Genomic DNA, 10,083 nt, shown 5'->3' with positions numbered 1-10,083 from the left:
GACATAGTTTTGCAGACGATAAGTACAACCGTTTCAGAGAGAAGAGCGGCCAATGTGACGATCTGGCCTTAAGTCGATTCGATAACAAATGACGAAAACGGACGGATTTCTCAGGTTTTTATTACATATGAACGCTTTTCACATTCTCCCGTGCATCTCGGCTGCTAGTCCTCCTTTCATGCAGAATCTTAAGCTCTTAGCCCATGTCCAAGGCACCAAAGCCAGCTAAAAGTCAATAATCGATACCCAAAACTTGAATTGGATTTCTTCTTACTGGCTATTACATCAACTTAGATGCTTCATCTGTTCCTACTATGGTGATTTTAGTGTCTCCGCATACCACAGCTGGCGACATAGCTTTGCAGACGATAAGTACAACCGTTTCAGAGAGAAGAGCGGCCAATGTGACGATCTGGCTTTAAGTCGATTCGATAACAAATGACGAAAACAGACGGATTTCTCATGTTTTTACTACATATGAACACTTTTCACATCCTCCCGTTCAACTCGGCTGCTAGTCCTCCTTTCATGCAGAATCTTAAGGTCGTAGCTCTTGTCCACGGCACCAAAGCCAGCTAAAAAGTCAATAATCGATACCTAAAACTTGAATTGTACTACTTCTTACTGGCTATTACATCAACTTAGAAGCTTCATCTGTGTTCTACTACGGTGCTTTTAGTTTCTCCGCATACCGCAGCACGCGACATGGTTTTGCAGACGATAAGTACAACCGTTTCAGAGAGAAGAGCGGCTAATCTGACGATCTGGCTTTAAGTCGATTCGATGACAAATGTCGAAAACGGACGGATTTCTCAGGTTTTTACTACATATGAACACTTTTCACATTCTCCCGTGCAACTTGGCTGCTAGTCCTCCTTTCATGCAGAATCTTAAGGTCCTAGCTCATGTCCAAGGCACCAAAGCCAGCTAAAAAGTCAATAATCAATACCTAAAACTTGAATTTTACTACTTCTTACTGGCTAATACATCAACTTAGAAGCTTCATCTGTGTTCTACTACGGTGCTTTTAGTTTCTCCGCATACCGCAGCAAGCGACATAGATTTGCAGACGATAAGTACAACCGTTTCAGAGAGAAGAGCGGCCAATGTGACGATGTGGCTTTAAGTCGATTCGAAAACAAATAACGAAAACGGACGGATGTCTCAGGTTTTTACTACATATGAACACTTTTCACATTCTCCCGTGCAACTCAGCTGCTAGTCCTACTTTCATGCAGAATCTTAAGGTCCTAGCTCATGTCCAAGGCACCAAAGCCAGCTAAAAAGTCAATAACCGATACCTAAAACTTGAATTGTACTACTTCTTACTGGCTATTACATCAACTTAGAAGCTTGATCTGTGTTCTACTATGGTGCTTTTAGTGTCTCCGCATACCGCAGCACGCGACATAGCTTTGCAGACGATAAGTACAACCGTTTCAGTGAGAAGAGCGGCCAATTTGACGATCTGGCTTTAAGTCGATTCGATAACAAATGACGAAAACGGACGGATTCCTCAGGTTTTTACTACATATGAACACTTTTCACATTCTCCCGTGCAACTCGGCTGCTAGTCCTCCTTTCATGCAGAAACTTAAGGTCGTAGCTCATGTCCAAGGCACCAAAGCCAGCTAAAAAGTCAATAATCGATTCCTAAAACTTGAATTGTACTACTTCTTACTGAATATTACATGAACATAGAAGCTTCATCTGTGTTCTACTGTGGTGCTTTTAGTGTCTCCGAATACCGCAGTACGCGAGATAGCTTTGCAGACGAAAAGTACAACCGTTTCAGAGAGCAGAGCGGCCAATGTGACGATCTGGCTTTAAGTCGATTCGATAACAAATGACGAAAACGGACGGGTTTCTCAGGTTTTTACTACATATGAACACTTTTCACATTCTCCCGTGCAACTCGGCTGCTAGTCCTCCTTTCATGCAGAATATTAAGGTCCTAGCTCATGTCCAAGGCACCAAAGCCAGCTAAAAAGTCAATAATCGATACCTAAAACTTGAAAGCTACTACTTCTTACTGGCTATTACGTCAACTTAGAAGCTTCATCTGTGTTCTACTATGGTGCATTTAGTGTCTCCACATACCGCAGCACACGACATAGCTTTGCAGACGATAAGTACAAGCGTTTCAGAGAGAAGAGCGGCCAATGTGACGATCTGGCTTTAAGTCGATTCGATAACAAATGACGAAAACGGACAGATTTCTAAGGTTTTTACTACATATGAACACTTTTCACATTCTCCCGTGCAACTCGCTGCTAGTCCTCCTTTCATGCAAAATGTTAAGGTCCTAGCTCATGTCCAAGGCTCCAAAGCCAGCTATAAAGTCAATAACCGATACCTAAAACTTGAATTGTACTACTTCTTACTGGCTATTACATCAACTTAGAAGCTTCATCTGTGTTCTACTGTGGTGCTTTTAGTGTCTCCGCATACCGCAGCACGCGACATAGCTTTGGAGACGATAAGTACAACCGTTCCCGAGAGCAGAGCGGGCAATGTGACGATCTGGCTTTAAGTCGATTCGATAACAAATGACGAAAACGGACGGATTTCTCAGGTTTTTACTACATATGAACACTTTTCACATTCTCCCCTGCAACTCGGCTGCCAGTCCTCTTTTCATGCAGAATCGTAAGGTCCTAGCTCATGTCCAAGGCACCAAAGCCAGCTAAAAAGTCAATAATCGATACCTAAAACTTGAAATGGACTACTTCTTACTGGCTATTACATCAACTTTGAAGATTCATCTGTGTTCTACTATGATGCTTTTCCTGTTTCCGCCTACGGCAACACGCGACATAGCTTTGCAGACGATAAGTACAAGCGTTTCCGAGAGCAGAACGGCCAATGTGACGATCTGGCTTTAAGTCGATTCGATAACAAATGACGAAAACGGACGGATTTCTCTGGTTTTTACTACATATGAACACTTTTCATATTCTCCCGTGCAACTCGGCTGCTAGTCCTCCTTTCATGCAGAATCTTAAGGTCCTAGCTCATTACCAAGGCACCAAAGCCAGATAAAAGGTCAATATTCAGTACCTAAAACTTCAATTGTACTACCTCTTACCGGCTAGTACATCAACTTAGAAGCTTCATCTGTGTTCTACTATGGTGCTTGTAGTTTCTCAGCATACCGCAGCACGCGACATAGCTTTGCAGACGATAAGTACAACCGTTTCAGAGAGAAGAGCGGCCAATGTGACGATCTGGCTTTAAGTCGATTCGATAACAAATGACGAAAACGGACGGATTTCTCAGGTTTTTTCTACATATGAACACTTTTCACATTCTCCCGTGCCACTCGATTGCTAGTCCTCCTTTCATGCAGAATCTTAAGGTCCTAGCTCATGTCCAAGGCACCAAAGCCAGCTAAAAAGTCAATAATCGATACCTAAAACTTGAATGCTACTACTTCTTACTGGCTATTACATCAACTTTGAAGCTTCATCTGTGTTCTACTATGGTGCTTTTAGTGTCTCCACATACCGCAGCACGCGACATAGCTTTGCAGACGATAAGTACAACCGTTTCAGAGAGAAGAGCGGCCAATGTGACGATCTGGCTTTAAGTCGATTCGATAACAAATGACGAGAACGGACAGATTTCTAAGGTTTTTACTACATATGAACACTTTCACATTCTCCCGTGCAACTCGGCTGCTAGTCCTCCTTTCATGCAGAATGTTAAGGTCCTAGCTCATGTCCAAGGCACCAAAGCCAGCTAAAAAGTCAATAATCCATACCTAAAACTTGAATTGTACTACTTCTTACTGGCTATTACATCAACTTAGAAGCTTCATCTGTGTTCTACTATTGTGCTTTTAGTGTCTCAGCATACCGCAGCACGCGACATAGCTTTGCAAACGACAAGTACAAGCGTTTCAGAGAGAAGAGCGGCCAATGTGACGATCTGGCTTTAAGTCGATTCGATAACAAATGACGAAAACGGACGGATTTCTCAGGTTTTTACTACATATGAACACTTTTCACATTCTCCCATGCAACTCGGCTGCTAGTCCTCCTTTCGTGCAGAATCTTAAGGTCCTAGCTCATGTCCAAGGTACCAAAGCCAGCTAAAAAGTCAATAATCGATACCTAAAACTTGAATTGTACTACTTCTTACTTGCTATTACATCAACTTAGAAGCTTGATCTGTGTTCTACTATGGTGATTTTAGTGTCTCCGCATACCGCAGCACGCGACACAGCTTTGCAGACGATAAGTACAAGCGTTTCAGAGAGAAGAGCGGCCAATGTGACTATCTGGCTTTAAGTCGATTCGATAACAAATGACGAAAACGGACGGATGTCTCAGGTTTTTACTGCATATGAACACTTTTCACATTCTCCCGTGCAACTCGGCTGCTAGTCCTCCTTTCATGCAGAATCTTAAGGTCCCAGCTCATGTCCAAGGCACCAAAGCCAGCTAAAAAGTCAATAATCGATACCTAAAACATGAATTGTACTACTTCTTACTGGCTATTACATCAACTTAAAAGCTTCATCTGTGTTCTACTATGGTGCTTTTAGTGTCTCCGCATACCGCAGCACGCGACATAGTTTTGCAGACGATAAGTACAACCGTTTCAGAGAGAAGAGCGGCAAATGTGACGATCTGGCTTTAAGTCGATTCGATAACAAATGACGAAAACGGACGGATTTCTCAGGTTTTTACTACATATGAACACGTTTCACATTCTCCCATGCAACTCGGCTGCTAGTCCTCCTTTCGTGCAGAATCTTAAGGTCCTAGCTCATGTCCAAGGTACCAAAGCCAGCTAAAAAGTCAATAATCGATACCTAAAACTTGAATTGTACTACTTCTTACTGGCTATTACATCAACTTAGAAGCTTCATCTGTGTTCTACTATGGTGCTTTTAGTGTCTCAGCATACCGCAGCACGCGACATAGCTTTGCAAACGACAAGTACAAGCGTTTCAGAGAGAAGAGCGGCCAATGTGACGATCTGGCTTTAAGTCGATTCGATAACAAATGACGAAAACGGACGGATTTCTCGGGTTTTCACTACATATGAACACTTTTCACATTCTCCCATGCAAATCGGCTGCTAGTCCTCCTTTCATGAAGAATGTTAAGGTCCTAGCTCATGTCGAAGGCACCAAAGCCAGCTAAAAGGTCAATATTCAATACCTAAAACTTGAATTGTACTACTTCTTCCTGGCTATTACGTCAACTTAAGAGCTTCATCTGTGTTCTACTATGGTGCTTTTAGTGTCTCCGCATACCGCAGCACGCGACATAGCTTTGCAGACGATAAGTACAACCTTTTCCGAGAGCAGAGCGGCCAATGTGACGATCTGGCTTTAAGTCGATTCGATAACAAATGACGAAAACGGACGGATTTCTCAGGTTTTTACTACATATGAACACTTTTCACAATCTCCCCTGCAACTCGGCTGCTAGTCCTCCTTTCATGCAGAATCTTAAGGTCCTAGCTCATGTCAAAGGCACCAAAGCCAGCTAAAAAGTCAATAATCGATACCTAAAACTTGAATTGTACTACTTCTTACTGGCTATTACATCAACTTAGAAGCTTGAACTGTGTTCTACTATGGTGTGTGCAGTGTCTCCAGATACCGCAGCACGCGACATAGCTTTGCAGACGATAAGTACAAGCGTTTCGGAGAGAAGAGCGGCCAATGTGACGATCTGGCTTTAAGTCGATTCGATAAGAAATGACGAAAATGGACGGATTTCTAAGGTATTTACTACATATGAACACTTTTCACATTCTCCCATGCAACTCGGCTGCTAGTCCTCCTTTCGTGCAGAATCTTAAGGTCCTAGCTCATGTCCAAGGTACCAAAGCCAGCTAAAAAGTCAATAATCGATACCTAAAACTTGAATTGTACTACTTCTTACTTGCTATTACATCAACTTAGAAGCTTGATCTGTGTTCTACTATGGTGATTTTAGTGTCTCCGCATACCGCAGCACGCGACACAGCTTTGCAGACGATAAGTACAAGCGTTTCAGAGAGAAGAGCGGCCAATGTGACTATCTGGCTTTAAGTCGATTCGATAACAAATGACGAAAACGGACGGATGTCTCAGGTTTTTACTGCATATGAACACTTTTCACATTCTCCCGTGCAACTCGGCTGCTAGTCCTCCTTTCATGCAGAATCTTAAGGTCCTAGCTCATGTCCAAGGCACCAAAGCCAGCTAAAAAGTCAATAATCGATACCTAAAACATGAATTGTTCTACTTCTTACTGGCTATTACATCAACTTAAAAGCTTCATCTGTGTTCTACTATGGTGCTTTTAGTGTCTCCGCATACCGCAGCACGCGACATAGCTTTGCAGACGATAAGTACAACCGTTTCAGAAAGAAGAGCGGCCAATGTGACGATCTGGCTTTAAGTCGATTCGATAACAAATGACGAAAACGGACGGATTTCTCAGGTTTTTACTACATATGAACACTTTTCACATTCTCCCATGCAACTCGGCTGCTAGTCCTCCTTTCGTGCAGAATCTTAAGGTCCTAGCTCATGTCCAAGGTACCAAAGCCAGCTAAAAAGTCAATAATCGATACCTAAAACTTGAATTGTACTACTTCTTACTGGCTATTACATCAACTTAGAAGCTTCATCTGTGTTCTACTATGGTGCTTTTAGTGTCTCAGCATACCGCAGCACGCGACATAGCTTTGCAAACGACAAGTACAAGCGTTTCAGAAAGAAGAGCGGCCAATGTGACGATCTGGCTTTAAGTCGATTCGATAACAAATGACGAAAACGGACGGATTTCTCGGGTTTTCACTACATATGAACACTTTTCACATTCTCCCATGCAAATCGGCTGCTAGTCCTCCTTTCATGAAGAATGTTAAGGTCCTAGCTCATGTCGAAGGCACCAAAGCCAGCTAAAAGGTCAATATTCAATACCTAAAACTTGAATTGTACTACTTCTTCCTGGCTATTACGTCAACTTAGAAGCTTCATCTGTGTTCTACTATGGTGCTTTTAGTGTCTCCGCATACCGCAGCACGCGACATAGCTTTGCAGACGATAAGTACAACCGTTTCCGAGAGCAGAGCGGCCAATGTGACGATCTGGCTTTAAGTCGATTCGATAACAAATGACGAAAACGGACGGATTTCTCAGGTTTTTACTACATTTGAACACTTTTCACATTCTCCCCTGCAACTCGGCTGCTAGTCCTCCTTTCATGCAGAATCTTAAGGTCCTAGCTCATGTCCAAGGCACCAAAGCCAGCTAAAAAGTCATTAATCGATACCTAAAACTTGAATTGTACTACTTCTTACTGGCTATTACATCAACTTAGAAGCTTGAACTGTGTTCTACTATGGTGTGTGCAGTGTCTCCAGATACCGCAGCACGCGACATAGCTTTGCAGACGATAAGTACAAGCGTTTCGGAGAGAAGAGCGGCCAATGTGACGATCTGGCTTTAAGTCGATTCGATAACAAATGACGAAAATGGACGGATTTCTAAGGTTTTTACTACATATGAACACTTTTCACATTCTCCCGTGCAACTCGGCTGCTAGTCCTCCTTTCATGCAGAATATTAAGGTCCTAGCTCATGTCCAAGGCACCAAAGCCAGCTAAAAAGTCAATAATCGATACCTAAAACTTGAAAGCTACTACTTCTTACTGGCTATTACGTCAACTTAGAAGCTTCATCTGTGTTCTACTATGGTGCTTTTAGTGTCTCCACATACCGCAGCACGCGACATAGCTTTGCAGACGATAAGTACAAGCGTTTCAGAGAGAAGAGCGGCCAATGTGACGATCTGGCTTTAAGTCGATTCGATAACAAATGACGAAAACGGACAGATTTCTAAGGTTTTTACTACATATGAACACTTTTCACATTATCCCGTGCAACTCGGCTGCTAGTCCTCCTTTCATGCAAAATGTTAAGGTCCTAGCTCATGTCCAAGGCTCCAAAGCCAGCTAAAAAGTCAATAACCGATACCTAAAACTTGAATTGTACTACTTCTTACTGGCTATTACATCAACTTAGAAGCTTCATCTGTGTTCTACTGTGGTGCTTTTAGTGTCTCCGCATACCGCAGCACGCGACATAGCTTTGGAGACGATAAGTACAACCGTTTCCGAGAGCAGAGCGGGCAATGTGACGATCTGGCTTTAAGTCGATTCGACAACAAATGACGAAAACGGACGGATTTCTCAGGTTTTTACTACATATGAACACTTTTCACATTCTCCCCTGCAACTCGGCTGCCAGTCCTCCTTTCATGCAGAATCGTAAGGTCCTAGCTCATGTCCAAGGCACCAAAGCCAGCTAAAAAGTCAATAATCGATATCTAAAACTTGAAATGGACTACTTCTTACTGGCTATTACATCAACTTTGAAGATTCATCTGTGTTCTACTATGATGCTTTTCCTGTTTCCGCCTACGGCAACACGCGACATAGCTTTGCAGACGATAAGTACAAGCGTTTCCGAGAGCAGAACGGCCAATGTGACGATCTGGCTTTAAGTCGATTCGATAACAAATGACCAAAACGGACGGATTTCTCTGGTTTTTACTACATATGAACACTTTTCACATTCTCCCGTGCAACTCGGCTGCTAGTCCTCCTTTCAGTCAGAATCTCAAGGTCCTAGCTCATGTCCAAGGCACCAAAGCCAGCTAAAAGTTCCATATTCATTACCTAAAACTTGAATTGTGCTACTTCTTACTGGCTATTACATCAACTTAGAAGCTTCATGTGTGTTCTACTACGGTGGTTTTAGTGTCTCCGCATACCGCAGCACGCGAGATAGTTTTGCAGACGATAAGTACAACCGTTTCAGAGAGAAGAGCGGGCAATGTGACGATCTGGCTTTAAGTCGATTCGATAACAAATGACGAAAACGGACGTATGTCGCAGGTTTTTACTACATATGAACACTTTTCATATTCTCCCGTGCAACTCGGCTGCTAGTCCTCCTTTCATGCAGAATCTTAAGGTCCTAGCTCATTACCAAGGCACCAAAGCCAGATAAAAGGTCAATATTCAGTACCTAAAACTTCAATTGTACTACCTCTTACCGGCTAGTACATCAACTTAGAAGCTTCATCTGTGTTCTACTATGGTGCTTGTAGTTTCTCAGCATACCGCAGCACGCGACATAGCTTTGCAGACGATAAGTACAACCGTTTCAGAGAGAAGAGCGGCCAATGTGACGATCTGGCTTTAAGTCGATTCGATAACAAATGACGAAAACGGACGGATTTCTCAGGTTTTTACTACATATGAACACTTTTCACATTCTCCCGTGCAACTGGGCTGCTAGTCCTCCTTTCATGCAGAATGTTAAGGTCCTAGCTCATGTCCAAGGCACCAAAGCCAGCTAAAAAGTCAATAATCCATACCTAAAACTTGAATTGTACTACTTCTTACTGGCTATTACATCAACTTAGAAGCTTCATCTGTGTTCTACTATTGTGCTTTTAGTGTCTCAGCATACCGCAGCACGCGACATAGCTTTGCTAACGACAAGTACAAGCGTTTCAGAGAGAAGAGCGGCCAATGTGACGATCTGGCTTTAAGTCGATTCGATAACAAATGACGAAAACGGACGGATTTCTCAGGTTTTTACTACATATGAACACTTTTCACATTCTCCCATGCAACTCGGCTGCTAGTCCTCCTTTCGTGCAGAATCTTAAGGTCCTAGCTCATGTCCAAGGTATCAAAGCCAGCTAAAAAGTCAATAATCGATACCTAAAACTTGAATTGTACTACATCTTACTGGCTATTACATCAACTTAGAAGCTTCATCTGTGTTCTACTATGGTGCTTTTAGTGTCTCAGCATACCGCAGCACGCGACATAGCTTTGCAAACGACAAGTACAAGCGTTTCAGAGAGAAGAGCGGCCAATGTGACGATCTGGCTTTAAGTCGATTCGATAACAAATGACGAAAACGGACGGATTTCTCGGGTTTTCACTACATATGAACACTTTTCACATTCTCCCATGCAAATCGGCTGCTAGTCCTCCTTTCATGAAGAATGTTAAGGTCCTAGCTCATGTCGAAGGCACCAAAGCCAGCTAAAA

The sequence above is a fragment of the Schistocerca gregaria genome, unplaced genomic scaffold (genome assembly GCF_023897955.1).
Source record: "Schistocerca gregaria isolate iqSchGreg1 unplaced genomic scaffold, iqSchGreg1.2 ptg000526l, whole genome shotgun sequence".
Classification (NCBI taxonomy): domain Eukaryota; kingdom Metazoa; phylum Arthropoda; class Insecta; order Orthoptera; family Acrididae; genus Schistocerca; species Schistocerca gregaria.
This window is presented reverse-complemented; position numbering follows the sequence as displayed.